Source organism: Triturus cristatus, chromosome 6, assembly GCF_964204655.1.
Source record: "Triturus cristatus chromosome 6, aTriCri1.1, whole genome shotgun sequence".
Classification (NCBI taxonomy): Eukaryota; Metazoa; Chordata; class Amphibia; order Caudata; family Salamandridae; genus Triturus; species Triturus cristatus.
In genome coordinates, this window is record NC_140589.1 from 664,263,687 (window position 1) to 664,284,529 (window position 20,843).

Sequence of the window (20,843 nt, forward strand, 5' to 3'; positions counted from 1 at the left end):
TGCATATTTCTCCTTCTGGGTTTTCCTCTCCGGGTTGATATAGATGTTAAACACCAATAGTTGCCAATTCTTGTCTCCTGTTGGTGAACGATCGGTAATTTTAATCACTTTTACCCAAGAAAGACCCACGTCCAGCTCTTCTGTTACCCAGTTGTTTTTTTGGGTTACGTAGGTTGACAGTCCGCCGCGTGGATGCCCGAAGGGTGATAATCTTTCTGCCAAAATGTGGTGTTCTTGGAACCCTGCAATTGGCGAGGGAGAGAGTTTCCATGATTCCTGGATCAGGATTACATCTTGTTGCTGAAAAAAGGTGAGGGTGTCGTTCTCAAGAGCCATATCATGAAAACCGTGAACATTCCAGGAACAGAATGAAATACTTTGTGGCATTGTTTTCTTAGGATTTTGTTTCTGCCTTTGCACACGGTTAGAGTTGTTATTCTCAATGTTAGGAATTTGGATTATTCAGGATCCTAGGCAGCCATGACCAGACCGACTGAGCTGCTGATTGCTGACTGATACATTGTTTGCCTTCTGGTGATGTAACGCTATGTCCTGATGTTATAATTGTTGGCGTTTGACCTCTAGCTCCACGTAAACAAGTAGTTTGTCTTTCCTTCTCACCTGTTCCTTTTTTTGAGTTGTAAGATTTTTCTAAAAGGGGATAGGGATATCTTGGACGCTTGTGCTGCAACAAGATAATACCCTATACACCAAACTGAGTTCTTGCGGAATAAATCTTGTCAGCCAGGTCCTTTGAAGCCCAAGTTGTTACGGATTCTTCAATGTCCTTATTTTGGGCACTCGTTTGGAATTCCACGGATACTAGATCTTGGGTAGTGATCTCTTTGAGCTCTGCTATTTCCTTAAACAGTTTTAGCAGATTGCCTCGATTTAGGATGTCTTGGTGCCCCTTTGTTGGATAATCAAGCACAAATGACAACTTGGATTCAAACGCCTCTGAGTAGTCTTGAGAATCTTTAAGATGTTTTAAGGAAGCTGGTCTTTGGGGGAGAGCGTCATAAGTTGCCGGTTTATTACCACTCCTAAGAGCTGATTGTTGCTCTTGTTCATCCATCCTCTCCACAGATTTACCGTTAGTTGTTTGCGTTGATCCTGTCTTTAATAACCTTTTTGGACCGAGGGGGAAGACCCCAAGAGATAGCGTACATTTACGTTTGTTTCCCATAATGGTAACACTGAAGGGGTTTGGCCCTATGTTGTTTCCTGAGTTTATATCCTCCTCATGTATTTCGGTTAGTCTGTTCTCCGATTGTTTTGGCGCTAGCTGTGCAATACTGGCTTTCTCTCCCTGTCGGGACTTCTCGCCAATTACGCTGGTTTTTCTCGTGTTGCCTGCCAAATACGATGAAGATGTTATTTGGGAAGGACCTGCATGACCAGGCTCCATTGTGAGGTCATTTTTGACTTGTTGTTTTCCATGACACTTTTTCTTGGGAGCCGAGGATGTTAGACTCTGTTGGATTCCATCTAAAGGGAGAGATTTAGTTATTATGCGCTCTTGTGAGGGCGGACAAGCGGTTTCTCTAGAACCCTGCCAGCCTTCTCTTACTAAGTTTTCTGAAACTCCCTTGATTGATGGTGCCTGGACTCCCTTTGTTTCGTCCGGAAATATTCAACATTTTTCCACCTTTGGAGAGACTGGTTTGAATATGGGAAAAAAGAATCCGTCATCTGTTTGTTGTTGCTTTTTGTTCTTTAATCTGGCCTTCCTTGCCTTTTTCCTTTCCCTCTTGGTTGGCTTTCCCGCAATGAGGAATTTATTTGTGAGCTGAGTTATATCCCTTTCCTTATCTTCGATTCCTGGGATTATACCTATTTTTTCTTGCCCTGGAGCTTCTGATAGATTGCTTTTAGCGTCTCCTAACGTGTCGTTGGTGTTTGAGGTTAACGTAACTTGCTTGGTGTAAATTGTATTGCCAGGATTGCTTGTTCGGGTTAATTTAACCTCCTCTAGGATGTCTTGTAGTGTGTCCGGGAGACTGGCTAGTTTTTCAATAATGCTCCCACAACCACAACTGAATTGGAGTTTTTCGTTCACAACACGGGATTCTGATTTCTCTCTGTTAATCAAATGGGAGGACAGATTATCCAATTTCGTGTTTATTCCAGAAATGTGGCCTGCAATTATGTTGATGAGGTCAATCTGAACCTCCAGTTTGTCAGATTGATAATTCAGCACCTTTATTGCTTGGTCAAGGGTGCCTAGGAGGGTTTGGGTCCATGAATTCGAAGGATTCGATGGCTGATCTTTGTACCAATTTTGCGTCTCGTCTGGCTCCGGGACTGGGTCCATCGTGCACACTGACGAGATTGTAATTGGCGCTGTTTGACAGAGATGGTTTTGAAGATTTTGATTTCTTGGCATAATACCACTGTCATCCAGGATTGGCCTTTTTTGCTTTTTGTTGCAGGGAGTCGAGACCACTATGCCTGGGCTTATCTGATGGTCATTATTGCCCAGTTCAGAATTAGGAGCAGGCTCTTGGCAGTCAATATTATTTGATAATATTTCCATCAATTCCTCTAGTTGGCAATCGGAATTTGAAGCGAGCGAATTATGCCAAGAGTCAGACACTTGGAAGGACAATATTTGTAATTTGCTGGGTTTTGAGCTGTCCTCCTTGGAGCTTTTGGATTCCCTTACAGGCGACGTTTCTTTGCTTTTCACTGCCAGTGAAGCTAATCTGCTCCGATTATCTTGTTTTGCATTAACTGACAGATCTTGTATGCTTTCCTTTTTTCCTGTGCTCTTTGTTAATTCCGTCGCCTTTATGGGAGTTTTGGTATGATGCACTTGAACTGTCGCTTTGGCCTGGTTTGGATGGTTTGTAAAAGTTAGCTGAGGCTGAGGCTGCAAGGGTTGAGACCCCGTTGCGTCGTTTTTGATGTCAATCCCACTCTTGATACTGGGAGATGATACCTTGTGTGGAACGATGGGGGTTGGTAATTTGCTAGCCTCAACTGTTGGTGTCGATGAGAAAATTGCTGACAGCGGGTCCTTTAGATAATTTTTTTTAGAGAGACCGGCCTTCCGCCTTGAGGTTGAAGTTGGTTCTGGGGTAGGAGCTGAGACTAGCCTCTCTCTAGGACACTCACTGGTGCCTGATAATCCGTTCTGCGACAGAGAGTTAGCCTCCATCAGTTCTTTTCTGCAATTTAGCTTTCTTTTTGTTTTTTTATTTTCCGTCATTTGCCGGACTTTTCCTGATCTCATTCCCGGGATAGGCAGGAAAATCCCCTAGTTGCCTCTGCTTGCCACTGCTGCACACCGCAACTGGAGTTAAACGAGCTAATTAAACAGACCGCGGATACTGCCAGCGTGGCTCCTGGTGACTCCAAATGACTCCAAATGCCTCGAGTGCCTGTGGGGACTAGACTCTGCTGCCCAGACTGCCCGCGATATTTACACTCCCTCCTAACCCCCTGCCAATTTCCACCTGTGCCGCCTGGGCTGCCCTATCGTCACCCTCGGCAGACTGACAGCACTAGGCAAGCGGCGTGGGAGATTCTCTAGCGGGGAGCAGGTAGGTTGTTACATGAGCCTTTTTTGTCGCAGGGTACGAGAAGACGAGGGTACGAGGAAAATTGGGGCTGGGCCTGGGCACCTCAATGTTTTTTCCTTGAACCCCTTGGTATGCTCCGCAGAATGCACAATCAACGGCCTTCAGGACCGCAGCCCACAGCTGCAATGACTGCCGGGCGTGGCGTGGTGGCCGGCTCTTCCGCTCTTCCGACCCACCGATCTCTGCGATCTCTGCGCTGTCCACACTGTCCCGGGTAAAGTTGATGCCGGCCTGTACAATCTCCGTCTCCGTCTCCGTCTTTGTCTGCGTCTTTGTCTCTGCCTCCGCTCCGCAGAAAAACCGCCAAAAACTGAGCACGGCTCAACCAGTCTGAGTTGATTGTTCTCTCCTTGTCTGTTCCTGCTCGGGTTCTCCAACAGCTGTATTTTCTCTTTCCCAAGATTGTTCTTCTATACCTGTCTGGTCCTCACTATTCTCTTGTCTTTCTAAACGGATTTGGCTTCTTGTTCTCACATTTATTTCAGGTATATCAACCACTGGTATCCAGTCATCCTGACCTATGCTCGGTTGTTCTTGATCAGCTACTTCAGGATCTGTTATTCTATGTCCTTCAGCTGTACAACCTTCTGCAGCCTCACCTGCTTGAGTCAGTTGGGGTTCTTCCTCGTCAGGTGCTGGTACTCTCTTAGTGTGGCTTGCATGCATACAATTAGACAAGCCTGCACACTTCACTGCTGTTGTTGTAACCAATATAACCTGATGTGGTTTTTCCCACCTGGGTGCAAGGCACGATTCTGGAGTGTGATTCTTCACGAGCACCAGTCACCGGGATTTAGTACATGTGCTTGATTCGGCTGGCTGGCAACTACGTCCTCTCCAACCTGGTGAGAGATAGAACGCACTAGGTCAGCCAGTTCTTTGCAATATTCCATTACCAAATCATCAGTTATATTCAACAGTTTGTGTCCTGGTATACATGCCTGCCTCATTGCTCTTCCCATGAGTATTTCATGGGGACTCAATGCGGTATTCTTGTCAGGAATGCTTCTGAGTCCCATCAGAACAAGAGGTAAAGCATCAGGCCACTCCAATGGGATGGATCCACATACCTTTTCCAGTCTCGTTTTTATAGTGCCATTTATTTGTTCCACCACTCCATAAGCCTCTGGGCGATATGCACAGTGTAGTTTTTGTTCAATTTTAAATGCTTCACAGATTTGTCAAATTATTTCATTATTAAAATGAGACCCTCTATCTGATTCCAAAGTTACTGGAAAACCGAACCGCGGAATCAGTTCTCTCAACAAAAGTTTGGCAACTGTTATACTGTCATTTCTTCTAGTAGGGTATGCCTCCACCCACCGTGAAAACAAACAAACTATAACGAGCATGTACTTTAAACCCCTGCAAGGTGACAATTGAATAAAGTCGATTTGTAGCCTTATAAATGGGCCTTCTGCTTTACTAATTTTTCCCATACAGACCACTGTTTTCCTTCCTGGATTCAACTGCTGACAAGTTAAGCATCTCTGGCATAGACTCTCTGCTACACTCCTGAACTTCGGATTAAACCAATCCTGTCTAAAGAGTCTAATCATGGCATCCCTGCCTATGTGGGTGTCTCTGTGATACATCCTAGCCATTTGTGAAAGCATATAGTCTGGCATTATTGGGCTGCCATCTAGGTAAACCCATACATCTTCTGACCTCTTTTGGCTCCCTACTTTCACCCATTCTTCCTTTTCTTTCATCTCTGCCTCAACTTGCAGTTGTCTTACTTCTTTCCATGTTTCCAGTCCTGAGAGTAACATAAGTTGGCAGCTAATTCCACATGTTTCAATTTTCTTATTTATCGCCAGTTTATTTCTGGCACAGTATTGGGCAACCTGGTCACCTATTACCAGCTGACACATAGTCATCTCCTGACTTATGTGCTGCACACCTGACCACTGCCACTTCTTTTGGCAATTGTATTGCTTCAAGCAGTTCTTTCATTGAAATTTCAATTTTTAATTGGGGATCTTGAAGAAGTCAAGAAATCCCTCTGCATCCAGAGTTTGGCAAAATCATGCACAACCCCGTAACCATACTGGCTATCAGTAAAAATGGTTACTTTCCAATTTTTCCCAATTTTGCAAGCTTTAGTTAAAGCTATTAATTTGACTACTTGTGCAGATTTGACTCCTGGCAAAGAGGATGCTTCGACTATTCCAGCCAATGTACATACAGCGTAAGCAGCACTTAGCCCTCCCTCCTCATGGCGCATACACGAGCCATCTACAAACAGCTTATGTTCAGCATTCTTCAGAGGTTCTTCCTGTATGTCTGGACGGGGCTTAGTGCAAAGTTCAGTCACATCCAAACAGTCGTGCTCGGCTTCATCCCTCACCTCTTCTCCATAGACATCTGGTAACAAGGTGGCAGGGTTTAACACGGTACACCTGACTATTGTCAAGTTTTTAGCACCTAAGATGATTCTTTCATATTTAGTCATTCGACTAGGAGAGAGATATTGAGTTTGAGTTCTTGTTAAAAGAATCTCAACTGAATGTGGAACATGCACCTTTGCCGGATGTCCCATTACATTTGATTTGCTTTGTTGCAGACTCATGCAGGTTCCAGATCCTGCTTTTAAACAACCAGGTAAAGCTGAGGCTACAGGGTCTAAAGTGGCAGAGAAGTATGCCACTGGTCGTCGCATCAAACCATGTCTTTGGGTTAAAACTGAAAGTGCACAACTATTTCTTTCATAACAAAAAAGTGCAAATTCTTTCGAGTAATCTGGCATACCTAAAGCTGGGGCTTCACACAAACATTTCCACAAGTTCACAAAGGCTCCCATGCTTTCGTCATCCCATTCTATAGGATCTTTTGCTCGCTTATTGGTCATTTGTCTTAGGGGTTTGGCCAGCATTGAAAACCCTACAATCCACTGCCTACAGTATCCCACAACTCCAAGGAACATTCTTATGTCTCTCTGAGTTTGCGGTAATTTCCTTTGTCTTATTATTTCTATTCTTTCTGTGGTTACTTTTCTTACTCCACATTCTATTTGGTGTCCTAGGTATTTGACTCTAGTTCGGTAAAACTGTAATTTTTCTGGGGACACCTTATGTCCACCTTCAGCCTAATGATTCAACAAGGCAATCGAATCAGTAACACAGTCATCTCTTGTTTTAGACGCGACTAGTAAGTCGTCAATATACTGCACCAATACTGACTCTCTGGGCAACACTAAGGTTTCTAGGCACTTTTTCAGTATCTGATTGAAAATGTAAGGATTTTCAGTGTACCCTTGAGGAACGCGATTCCAAACTAAAATACGGTCCTCAGATTTAAATGAGAAAAAATATTGGCTGTCTGGGTGTAATGGAATGGAGAAAAAGGCATGGCATAGATTGATTACAGTAAACCTTCCTGCCTTCCATGGTATCGGTTACAGTATCACGGCTGGGTTGGGCACTACAGGACAACAAGGTACAACAATTTTGTCAATCTTTCTAAGGTCTTGAACTATCCTATATTTCCTGCTAGCTTTCTTTATGCCAATTATAGGTGAAGTACAGGGACTACTCATTATTTCTTTTAGAATGCCTAGTTCAATCATTCGATCAATTTCTGCTGCAACACCAACTTTAACTTCAGGAATCATCTTGTATTGTCGAGTATTTGGGTAAACTGCACCTTCCTACACGGTTACTTTTACTGGGTCTACATTTGCCAATAACCCTACATCTTTTCTTGTAAAATCCCACACATCTGGATTTACTGTTGTTTTGACCTCGTCTGGTAAGTCGTCTTTTGTCATCATGGAATACATCTCATCTACCTCTGTGCCTTGTTTAGCTAACATGATTTTGTAGACTCCGTCTTCATCTGGGGTTTGAATTGCAACACCGTCCGGTGTGCAAAATATTGGGCAATTCATTTTGCACAGTAGATCTCTTCCTAATAAATTTACAGGACTGGAGTCACACACTACAAATTTGTGCATTTCCCTGAAATTGCCAATGCGTAACTCCATGGGTTCTGTAATAGGGGTTCTAATCTGCTTATTCGAAACGCCCACTATTTGGATTGCTTCTCCCGGGAGGGGTAGGTTTGGAATGTCTGCTGTTCTCACAGTAGAACGGGAAGCACCAGTGTCCAATAAGAAGGTAATATCTTTTCCTTCTACTTTACCATCAACATATGGACCTGACTGATCTACCGGTAAGGATTCGCAAGTACGTACTCCTTTCCCTCCCCCTTAGGCACCTTCATTGGTCGCTGTTATCGAAATAAGGGTCCTGTAAAAGAAATTGCGAGGTTACAGAATTTTTCTTACCACGTCCTCATTGAAATCTGGTGTCCGCACTGTACTTGGCCTGGTTCACAAAATTTGGCATAGGGGCAGGTGGCAACTGACTCTGTAGATTTACAACCTGCTGTGGTTGACTCATTATCACCTCATTCTGCGTCTGTCGATTTAAATTTTGATTTGGGCCATTATTGTTCTGTATATTTTTACATTTGTTTTTCCAATGCCCCAATTTTCTGCACCCATGACAAGGAAACTTTTTCTTTGCCTCCTCTCTACTCATTTGTCCCTTTTGTTTTCCCCCATTATTTTTCATTTTGGCCTTGCTCCTTTCCTTGATTTCCTGTCTGACTGTTTAGTTGGAGTTCCTGCTGTTCTGCTAATTTTACTTGGGCCCACATCACCTTTTCTTCTAATTTCTTTCGTTTATTGCCAATCTCATCTCCGCAATACTTTGCGTATTTGAGAATATCGTCTATGGGTCTCGCTTGCCAACACAACATGTGTTAACGAATCATGTCTCCAATTTCTGGTTTTAATCCTGTCGCAAATCGATACACAAAATGTCCCATATCTTTATCTCCAATGTTCTCAAAACCACTATACTGCTTAAATACCTACAGTAAGCGTTCATAATAAATATGTACGGACTCATTTCTGTCCTGGGTCGTTCTATCTATCTTTACTCAATCGGTTTCTTTTGGAGGAATTTTCCCTTTCAAGAAAGTGATCACCTGGTGATATTTCTTCATTACCTCTTCTGAAGGGGCTCCTGTTTTCTCATCTCTCGGGTGCTCATCACCAGGCCAATCCACAGTAATTTTACATTCTGTCCGTAGATCAGCAGCTACCACTATGTCAAACAAACCATCCAAATCCTTTAACACTTTAGAAACCTTCACAAATCTTTCAACTTGCCGGTACCATTCGACTGGCTTTTCTCTTAATTTCGGAAAATCATTTGTAAATGATAAAATATCCTGTCTGGTCCATGGAACATGTACATATCCTCCTCCTGGTACTTCCCTCATAGGACAGAATCTTTCTACCTTTCCTGTTTCTTTCATCATAAATTCAGAAGTTGTTCGATTGGCGTGTGCTTCTTCCCTTTTTCGCATCCATCTAGCTTTCCATTTGTCTAAGTCACCCCATTTTTGTAAAATGGTCATTAATTCTTTAACCTGTAATTTTCTTCCAGACACATTCATATTTTCCGGGTCCTTGTCACTGAATTCTGCTCTGTATAGTTTCTGTAATACCTTGGATTTCCCTATTTCAACTCCCATTTCAGAAGCCAGGTCTATCAATTTCTCATGGAATATCTTTGTATTTCTGGTGATACTTCTGCAAATGAACAGTAACTCTTCTTCACTGTAAATATTTAGCCTGTCTAATCCCACGTTCCCAGCTATCATTTCTTCCAATTCCACTTTCAATTCGTACATATCTAGGATTTTTATTGGCTGCCAGCTATCATTTCTTCCAATTCCACTTTCAATTTGTACATATCTATGATTTTTATTGGCTGTTTTGGCTTGTCCATTCCCTGTGCCCATCTTTCTATTTCTTCTGGGGTTACTATTGTGGCCCTCTTGACTCCTGTAGATGTTTCTATTTGCACTTCCTTTGAACAACTAGGTGTAACTCTTCTCGGGGTTTCATTTATCTGTCCTCTTATTGGTAAATCCATTAATGATATTACCGAATCACATGCGCTGCCTTGATCATCAATTATTATATTCTCTTTTCTGGGTTCAATTGTAGGTGTGGACATGACGGGTGGTTTGTGAGCGATTGTCTTATCTCCATATAAGGGAACCACTGGAGCTATAGTCGCTGGTATAGTCAGTGCTTCAGGGTGAGTACTCAATTGGGTTATTTTCTGTATTAATTCTTCTCTCTTCTTGGTTATTACCTCTCTTTCTTTTTCCTGAAGTACCCTTCCATTTGTTGGGTCATGTATAACTTGGGGAATTAATGGTGTTCCCAGAACCGGGGCACTAGGAGTAGTCCTACTCAGTCCTTCTTGGTAGGGTGGAGGGTTTTTCATTAAAATGTCCTCCATAAAATCATCTTCTGATTCTCCACTACCTGTCATCGTTAAATGTTTGGTGTTCTCTGTGCACTTGCCACCTGACTATTCTTCAGCCATTAATACAGGATATAATCCTTCACCCACCATTGCTTGTCTCCATTGTTTCATCTGATTATCTCGTGATTCACGTGGTAGCCTAGGATAAAACCCTCTAAAACTTCTGCTACTTCTGGATTTATCACGCTCAAATGCTTCAGTCTCCCATTCCTCTAAAGCTTCATATTGGGTTAATCTCGGTCGGGGCTCTAATTTATTCATTCTTAATCTCAGGTTATGTAAAATTCTCCCATTAAATGTACCATGTTCTGGAAAAGCTAGCAATCCATCACTTTTTGTATATTCTATCCAATTTTCCAACCATACTCAAGTATGATAGCCTCTCTCCATCATCATGTATGATGCGGGCGTTTTCGGGGGAGGGATAAGAATTCCCTCTCTAGTCTTAACGGGTTTATCCTTTTTAAAATAATTTTTAATTTTCTGCATAAATGTCATCTTTTTTTTTCTCCATACATTTTAGGTGTCGATACTTTTATATATTGTTCTCTGGCAAACCCTAAATACCTTCTGTCTGGTTGATTCCCCACTGTCAATTATTAATGTAACTTCTATTTTACTAGCCAAATCAAAGGTTCGCTTTTACTCTAATGTTTGACCAATATCAGCACGGCTTCTATTCTTTCAACCAATCAAATTCTATTTCACACTAAGTGCTTAGCCAATACTAGCGTGGCTTTTCTGTGATGTCAGTATCACTCCTTACTACTTACCCTTCCGTTACAATTTCTTGTCAGTCACACTCCCGCGGTTCCAACCAATCCCAGCGCGGCCCTCTGTGACGTTAGTGCAGCACCCGCAGCTAACCCCTCCTTTGCAAGGCAACACAAAAACCTATTTTTCTTTCAATTTACATACAAATTCATTGAATGACAACATAGAACATTCGCTACTCTGTTTGCTCCGCTAGAATCAGAAAGTCAATTGCATTTACTGCGAGTAAACCTTTCCGCTTACTCTTCACACACTACGAGTAAAACTCATCCGCTTACTCTTCACTCAAGCACCGATGAACCTGTAGTATAGTTCCTATTTCCCTAATAGGCTCTGCGCATTGGAATAATATACACTATAGATTTGGCATAGGACTGAGGTCAGTATGCCCCTATCGAGTATATTAAATTTAATTAATTTGTACCAGCTAACTCAGAGGCCACTAGAAACCCCTTATAAACAAGAAGGGAGTAGTTTCTGGCAACCGCATAATCATGACAACTTTGTTTCCCTTTAGAATCGGAACACTCTTAGAATCGTGGAAACAATAGATAACAGTTTCACTCTGCTAATCGTGCATGCTTAGTTTCTTCAGAGTTACACAGAAAGAATAGACGGGCGTTTCAATAATAGGATTTATTGAACAGTCTTGTTTCTCGTGTAAGAGATATGAGCTGTTACAATCGCAAGACAGTATGCAAGATAGATTATGTACAGCGTAAGCAGTAGAAAGAAATAATACTGCGCTAGCATTATCTTTTAGCTATGACACATATTCGTATACATAAATAACACAAGCTAAAAATGCGACTACTCATGAGATGCTTCTCTAACTAGTTCTACCTCAGTGTACCTAACCTAAGTGTACTACAAGGTAAGAAGTAGGTGATGTATGCTATTGTATGGTATGCTATAGTCTAGTATGCCAAGTCTGGTATGACAAGAGTCCCTCTAGATTCTAGTCAGCTCCATACCTTGAGAATGAGTGAGGTGGGAATCTCTTTCCGGTCTCGAACTCTAACACCCCGCAAATGGAGTCAGAACACTGGAAGCTGGATTTTCTGCAAGCAGGGATGACAGCGTTTCTTGTCAGTGCGTCAGGCCGAGATACGGGCTCCTCTAAAGTCGAGGTCTCCTCCTACTTACTTGGGCAAGGAAAGGTATATTTATACCCAGTAGGTGCCTTGGAATGTTACCATTGACGTAAGGTTCGGCAGAGGAAGACGTCAGGAATGAACCCTTAAGGAATAGCGGTTCATGCATAATAAATGAGTTCTTGGAGAAATCAATAATCCTGTGCTAGGGGAACTCTCAAGAGCTTAAGGGTCTGGTTTCTAAGAACTCGTTGTGACGTTGGGGTGGACGGATGTAGGTGACCGTGCCTGTATTTGGATAGCATGGCTAATGCCTAAATAGGGACTGGGATCTTATGTCTATATAAGGGCAATGCAAATTGTGCCTATATAAGGACATGTTTCATAAAAACCTATATACGGACACCTAAAGAGGAATACAGCAAACCTGCTACTCCTTCGGTACTACCCTTTCTAGGAGATATAGGAACACAGTTTTACCAGCGAACTCTTTGCTATCAATCACTCTCACTTTTAAACAAAACAAGCGATCATATACAGAGAGTTATCTCTTTGTTTGACTATGCAGAAACTACAGGAGACCCTATGGCCCTCATTCTTCTGGATGCAGAAAAGGCGTTCGATAGGGTCTCCTGGAAGTTTTTATGGGCAGCAATGTCAGATCGGGGATTAACGAAGGGATTTATCAAAGCTATCCAAGGACTATATGTTAATCCAAGGGCCAACGTCGTGATAAACGGAAATATGTCCGAGAATTTCATGATTACGAGGGGAACTAGACAGGGGTGTCCCTGTTCGCCCCTCCTATTCGCGATATATATTGACCAATTTATACGTAAACTTGATAAACATCCTTATGTGCCATCTATTACGATTAACAACTATGAAACCAAAGACCTAGCTTACGCTGACGATATTGCTCTAGTTACCACCAATCCCAAGGTGGCAATCAATATGGTTGAGAAGGAAGCCACACGTTTCGGCAAAACATCTGGTTATAAACTTAATACGGGGAAAACTCAAATAATCATTAATGACAAAGTGGAGATGGAAGACGATAGAATTGTGGAACACGCTATTTATTTAGGTGTCAATATAAGCGCCAAGGTAGATAAAATTGTACAGATAAATCTTGACCCACTAATAGTGCGCACTAGAGAAGACTTAATTAGATTGGATAATCTACACTTAACTATTGGTGGCAGATGCAATTTGATTAAAATGCTGATTCTACCTAAATTTTTATATTTCTTCAGAACAATTTGTCTTGAGTTCTCCCCGTATTACTTTAAAAACATCGAATCTTTGTTTGCCAGATTTATTTGGGGATTTAAGAAACCACGAAGGGCACTAAAATGGATTATGTTACCAAAAGAAAGAGGTGGGTTAGCGCTGCCTAACTTTAGGATCTATTACTGGGCAACAGTGGCCAAATATTGTATAAACCTGATAGCTATTGAGCCGAGTCATTGTGAGATCCCGACTCCACAGGAAATGGTATTAGGAAATAGAAGCAAAGGGTGTTTATGGAGACATATGCATGATAATTTTTTTAAGAAAACTAAACTCAAGACTATCCAGGGAATTTGGAAAGCTTGGAGCAATATCCGTAAATAGCTAGGGCTGGGACGCTTCTCATGTTATACTCCAATTAGTGGCAACTTTGATCTTTCTGAGATATTTCATGATGGCTATATGTCTAGGTGGGTTAGGGTAGGGATTACCCAACTTGGTTCCTTCTATATTGAAAACCGATTGAAAAGCTTTTCAGAACTCCGCAATGATTATAACGTTAGCAATAGGGATTTTTTTAAGTACTTACAAGTCAGGGATTTCTTGTCAAAGAAAATGGGGGCGCTGTAATTTTCAAAATATCATATTAATAGATAAATTATACTTGGAAACTACTCCTAGAATCGGGGAAATATATAAGGACCTTATTAGTGGTTTTCCGGATGATCTTGATAAACATCTTACTAGATGGCAGACTTACCTATTCGTACAGCGAGTAATACCGGAGCGAGCGTTAGAGCTTGCACAAACATTGCTAATGTCAATCAAATTACAAGCACAATTTTATAAAACATTTTTTGCTTTGTACTACACTCCATATAAAATGGGCAAATGGGCAATTGGCTCGGGAACCGCTTGTCCATGCTGTTTATTGGCGGCAGCTAACGATATTCACATGTTCGCCACGTGCCCATCACTTACTAATCTTAGGAAAGAAATATCTAATTTCATTTCCGATTTATTTCAGGAAGAAATTACTATCACTAGTGAAGAAATGATCTTAGGAGTGGCTGCTATCGAGCGCCCATTACAACAACAGGGGCTGATATTTGTAGCAATGGCGGTTCTTAGATTGTGTATAGCTACCGCATGGCTTGATCCCCAACCGCCATCTTCCACACAATTGAGGGCTAGATTACTTGCCATATGTAGTGTGGAGGTGGCAATTTACAAGAACAAGGGATGTAAGAAAAAACAAAGAGGGATGATGATTTGGGAACCTTTGTTACTCTGGATAGAAGGACACAGCCAAGGGTAATATATTTAATGGATTAACCCTAAGGTGAATGTGGATGTAAAAATTTTTGTTGCTCTGTTCCTTAGTTTTCTTTATTTTCTTTGTCTTTTTTGGGCCACCAAATCTATACGTTGCGAGATACTACTTCTTTAATGAATATACTAAAGGCGATTTATTCGAAGGTGCTTCTTGACCTTGGTCTCTGTGGGGGGAGGGGGGGATTGATATGTGTTGTATTAAAATGGCAAATGGCAATAAAAACTATTTAAAAAAAAAAAAAAGAAAAAAAAAATAGTCCCTAATTCAGCACTGTCAGCCTTACATAGCCCTTCAGCGCTACCCTTAGCAAACGAGTAACCTCACTGCAGTGTGGTTTCCATTCACCACCCGCTATTCAGCATTCCCGGGAATTTCCAGACAACATAAAAAAACAAATACAAACAGGTTTGTTAATACATATTCAATAATTCAAATTCAAAATATTCACCTAACTAGTTAATAAAATAAACCATAGCTCTGCTACCAGAAAAACTGATCCAGCGGGTTACCAACCTCAGGTACTCAATTACTATATACTCACTTGGGCCCATAAACACACACTCATTCATATAGGCTAGTAGATACCGCTGGGATCAATTTATTGTGCTAATACCTGTAAGAGGAATTTATCTAATTATTTCTTATCAAACCTTTTTTCCCAATGTATTTTCCTTTGGTCAATGGACCTTTTAGTTAACTAAATAGATGAAAAATTACATCTAATAAACCTTTATTAAATAACCACACACTCTAGAGAGTTCAAATTGTTTATCTAGTAAATTAATGCGAGCCAAGAACCAAAATACAGTTAGAACATCGTCTTCGACAAGGAGAGGATGGAAAAATAATTCAATTAGAATAATCGTTAAACAAAGTTATTTCGATGACAGAACCTGAATAGGGAGGAAAAAGAGAGAGCAATACAATGACATACTACACAGAATTATAGTTACCTAGAAGGGTGTGGAAACCAACCCCTTGGCCAAGGAATTGGAAGGGGTCCCCTGGGACAGATCAGGTGACAAAGGCTCAGGCCAGGATTCAGGACAGGATAGATGACCTCTTCTAGATACAACGCCTGCGTCGCACCCTTCTCTGACACTATCTTCCTCCTCGCTTCTTCCGCGATCTTCTTCGATTATGTGCCTCCTCGATTCTTCTGCGATGTTCTTCTAATTAATTGGCTCAAAATTTTCTAAGTCTGGAATTGGTTCTTCTTCAGTATTCTCTTAATTCTCGGACAGCATCTCGGTCTCTCAGCATTCTCCGTCTCGCTGTGGGTATCTTATCTAACTAAACTACCTCTTTATACCTTTCTAATGGCATGTACCACCCCTGAATGTTTCGAAATTATTAAACTCCTAACTCTGATTGGACAGGAAAAGGGGAGATGATCATCACACCATGCTAAGTTTAATATTTTCTTTAAGCTCATTGTTCTATGTTCCCGCCCCTTAATTTAGTTTCCCATGCTTTATTTCCCACCCGTATTCACAAGTTAATCAATACAATTAATGCACTTTTGGGTAGAGTCCTTTCCATTCACAGGACATCATGTTGGTTCCCAGGGTATGTTGCTGTTTTCTTTTGGATGACATTCAAGGCTTTGCATCGCAGCTCCTGGGTTGTTATAACTGCGCATGTGAAATGGTCACATGGTGCACAAGCTTCGGTCCCACTCGGAGGCCCAAATTAGAAGTAATAGAGAGGTCAAAGAAAAAGAATATTTAAATCAAAAATAAATGATTTCATTGTATACCACCTATCTCTACTCTACTCCCATTTACTTATATAAATCTTTTTCGCATTAGCATTTTATTAAATTTGCAGGGTTTAGTTTTAGCTTAAGCATGCGCATTAACATGTGAGTTCCAGGCGGCCATTTTGGAAGTGATTGCGTAGCTGCAAAGATTTCCCTCCAAAGCATAGGTAAGTCATTACTACGTAGATGTAGTTGACGCATGCGTAGTGAAAATATTCGCGTTAGCAGCCATTTTAATCACACTCTGGTTACTTGTTAGTACGACACATAGGCAAGCTTCCCTTAAGATTAAGTGTACAAATTTTATGATGCATTATTAGTATTTATGAACACGATTATAATGGTATTACAAGTTATTTGAGAAGATTGCTTCCGAGCAAGTCTCTTTTATACGAGTCCTTGCTCCATCAGCAACACCACAAAGAAATCCTCGACAGAAGCCGATCAACCAGGTGTATGCCAATGACTGTCCAGCCGAGGAAGGAGACATGAACGACGATGATGTGGAGGGAGCTATTCACGTCATCCATGCCTTGCAACCAAGAGGGTGCCTGCGGAAACACATTCCAAAGTGCAGCGTGCTGGTGGAGGGCCACCAGGTGCAAGCCCTGATTGACATAGGAGTGTCTATCAATATAATGATGCTCACATTACCAGTTTCACCAGTCGTGAACCACACTACCACCAGAGTTTGTGCCTATGGGTCCACTGATCCTCTCCCGCTGGCGGGAGTGTTCACCGCTGAAGTGGCACATGGAGCTCGATCAACAAAGAGCAAAATATATGTCACAAAAGGCATGCTGCTGAGTTGCCAGACAGCAGAACTCCTCCAGTTGGTCGACTTTGTGCTCAGTGTGCATCAAGAAAGTGTGGAGGACCTGATGGCACAGTTTGCACCGCTGTTTGAGGGCATAAGCTGTTTAAAAGTTAGGTTGATAAAACTTCACATCGACGAGTCGATTCAGCCAGTGGCGCTACGTCACCAGAGGGTGGCATTCCATCTTTGGCCGACGGTGGGGGAGGAGTCGGCCAAACTTGAACAGGCAGATATCATTGAGAGAGTGGAAGGCCCAACTCCCTGGGTGTCTCCATCATAGTGGCCCGCAAACCCAAGCAGCTGGGAGAATTTCGGATTTGCGTAGATATGCGCCTGTCCAATCTCGCCATAAAGCACGCAAAAGACACCTTACCCCTACAGTGGATGACATTGTGGCCGAGGTCAATAGGTCGAAATGGTTTTCGAAAATGGATCTATGTGCCAGATACCACCAGCTGATGCTGGACCCCGCATCCGGTGCGATCACCAAGTTTTCCACCCATGTGGGATTAAGAGGGTACAAACGTTTAAGTTTTGGAATTTCAAGTGCTGCGGAGGTCTTCCAGGACACCATTAGGGGGGTACTTTCCGGCGTCGACGGGGTGTTCAATGTCAGTGATGACATTCTGGTGCATGACCCCACCCTGGAGGAGAACTTTGCCCGCCTAAAGGCAGTATTTCAATGATTAATGGAGAACGGATTTACCCTCCATAGAGAAAAGTGTGACTTTCTTAAAAAGGAGATATAGTTTTTTGGCTACAATTTCTTGCAAGAAGGGGTATCAACGAATCCACTAAGGGTCTAGGATATACAGACAGCTCCCACCCCCATCAATGTAACCGGAGTAAGAAGCTTTATGGGAAGGGTAAATTACTGTGGCCGGGTCATCCTCAATCTGACAGATCTTACTGCTTTGCTGAGGGAATTGACCAAGTCTAATGTTACCTGGAACTGGGGACCGGAACAGTAGAGTGCCTTTCAGGCCATGAAGCAAGTCCTTTCGGCAGACACAACATTAGTGTACTTTGATCCAGCGAAGGAGTCAGAGCTGTCCTTGGATGCCAGTCCCACCGGACTGGGAGCAGTCCTTTCTCAACAGTAGGGCAATGGGGAATAGGTGCCATATGCACATTAAAAAGGAGGCATTCGTCATCCACTGGGGCTGCCGCCATTTTCATTTATACCTTTATGGATAGCCTTTTACGGAACCCACAGATCACAAATCGCTCATTCCATTGTTCATGGGGTCGTCATCTAAGCCCCCACCTCGAATTGAAAAATGGATTCTTCAGTTACAAGACTATCATTTCACTGTGGTATTCCGTCCTGGAACTCAAAACCCGGCGGACTACCTCTCGAGGCACGCTCATCCGGCCACCCAGATCGAGGAAATGGATGCAGAGGAAGTAGAAGAATACGTTTGCCTGGTCATGGAAAGGTACCGGCGCCTTCCCATATCTTTGGAGGAGATCCTGGAAGCCACAAAGAGGTATGAGTGCCTCCAGCTCTGCATTTCCATTGTGAGAACTGGAAAATGGGGCCCCTTGTTGGACAAAACAGTGTATCGCACTAAGGAGGCAAGGTCAACGCTGGTGTCCCTTCACAATGTGAGGCGTGAAATGATAATATCCCCAGAACGGTGATTGAGGAGACATCCACAATTGGTGATTCCAGGATGTCTGCACCAGAGGGTGGTGGACTTTGCACACTTAGCTCATCAAGGGGTCGTCAAGACAAAATCCATATTAAGGTGCAAGGTGTGGTCTCCCAGTCTAGATGCCATTGTGGAACAAGAGGTGAGGAGGTGCTCGCTTTGTCAAGCGGCCGGACCTGCTGACCTGCCAGCACCCATCATTACAGAAGTGATTCCACCGTTTCCCTTGCAGCGAGCGAGCGCAGATTTCGGAAGTCTCCCAGATGGCCGTCACATGCTGGTGGTCACTGACAATTTCTCTAAGTATCCTGAAGTTGAAATTATGGAGTCCACCACGGCCAGCCAGACCACTCCTTGTTTTGAGAAGATCATGGCAACCCATGGATTGCTTAAAGGACTGCGTACCGATAATGGCCCTCCTTTCTCAAGCCAAGAATTTACAGAGTACTTAAAATCTAGGGGAATCCGTCACCGAAAAAACACCCCTATGGCCTCAGGCCAATGGAGAGGTGGAGCGCTTCATGTGCACTCTTAACAAGGCCATCAGGATTGCGGTGGCGAACAGACAGGAGCTGGATTGTGCTTTATATGGCTTCCTAAGAGAGTATCGAATGACCCATCACTCTACAGCCCAAGTAAGCCCCATGTTCTTGTGCATGAACAGACCAGTGTGCGATGTGATTCCATACCCCGAAGTTGTGTCTGCCAAACAAGAGCTGGTGGCGGACAGACTACAGCAATGCAAGCTGAAGAACGACAAGGTATCTAGGAGGCATGGAGCGAGATCCAGCTACCTAAAAGTAGGGGATGTTGTTATGGTGAGGAATAGATACCACAAAGGAAAGTTTAGTCTGTCTTTTGAGGTTGAGCCCTGGAAGGTCCAGAAAGTGCATGGGACCAAGGTCACGGCGGTGAGGAACGGAGCGACCATAAGCAGGAATGTGTCATTCTTTAAGGTCCACCGGAATCCTGGCAGCAGTCAAGCAGGGGACTGTGCAATTCCGAGTGAGCTAGAACTGGGATCCGATGACGAGTATGGAGTTGGTGGAGAAGGTGAAAGTTTCAAATCTCCTGGTCGGAGGCTGTCACTGGAAGGGGAGATACCCGTCCGCCGGAAAATTCGCCATGTGAGACACCTGAGCATGACCTGTTGCCCCGCCCCGAAGAACCACAGGGGACCTAGGCTGGTGTCCGGCGAGGAGGTGCAGAGAGATATCAGCTTTGACTTTGCCCAGCCAGGTCGTCGCGTTTGAAGAACTTTGTAACGTATTGAACTTACTTTATGATATGAATATCTATTTTCAACGTGCATATTTGTATTGGCACAGTGTGGTGGCATTTTTGTGTTGGTTCTTTTTTTTGTGCAGTTTTTGGAGGAGTGTTCTGTGGTCCCCACGGGGCATACTAAAGTGTTCACTAGCCGGAGGGGTGTTTATGTAACTCCCCCTCTGAGCGTGGGTCCCGATAGTCACGGCTGTGATGTATGGACGTTAGGACTTAGAATAAAGAAGCTCGAGGTGTGGTCGAGCAGTTACGAAACACCACATAACTGTGTCCGTGTGTACTCATTGAATTAATGCAGGCTAGGGCATAATTTTGCGTGCGTTTACCGTCGAGGACGGTGGCCATAACATAAAGGAGAAGTACTGGTTTGTAAGGGTTCAGAATACCTCTATACACTTACCTGTGCCTCCTCCCGCCTCACTTTTTTCACAGTAAACACCCATCAGGACCATTAAGCAGGGCTCCTGTAAGGTATGAACAAATGGGCAATATGTTCGCCCTGGCATGCTTAACCCTTGCGTTCTGAGGCAATTTGTGGCAATTAAAAAATAATCTTGTGTCGCTATCTTTCACTTGCTCGTGCCTTGCCTCACTTCTTCTACCTCATCTGCCTCTTTAACACTCCTTGCCTATCTCTATATCTCTACACCCCCCTGGTGCTCCCCTCCCTCTTCATGCTTCGCTCATGCTGGGCAGGTAGAGCTTTCAGATGTTTTGGCCTGCCACAATTTCTGAAAGTTTAATGGGTAGCTCGATATTGTTTGGCATCACAGGGACTTAAATAATTTGATAATGGGTTATACACTCAAAGTTGTTCTGAACCAGGAACTGTAAAATATGTCTACCCGGGTTCCCAAAACTCCTCAAGATGGCACTGAATGACGTCATAGAATGGCAATCAGCTAGTAAAAACAATAACACTGGTAAATGTTCCCCGTAGAAGCTACCCTA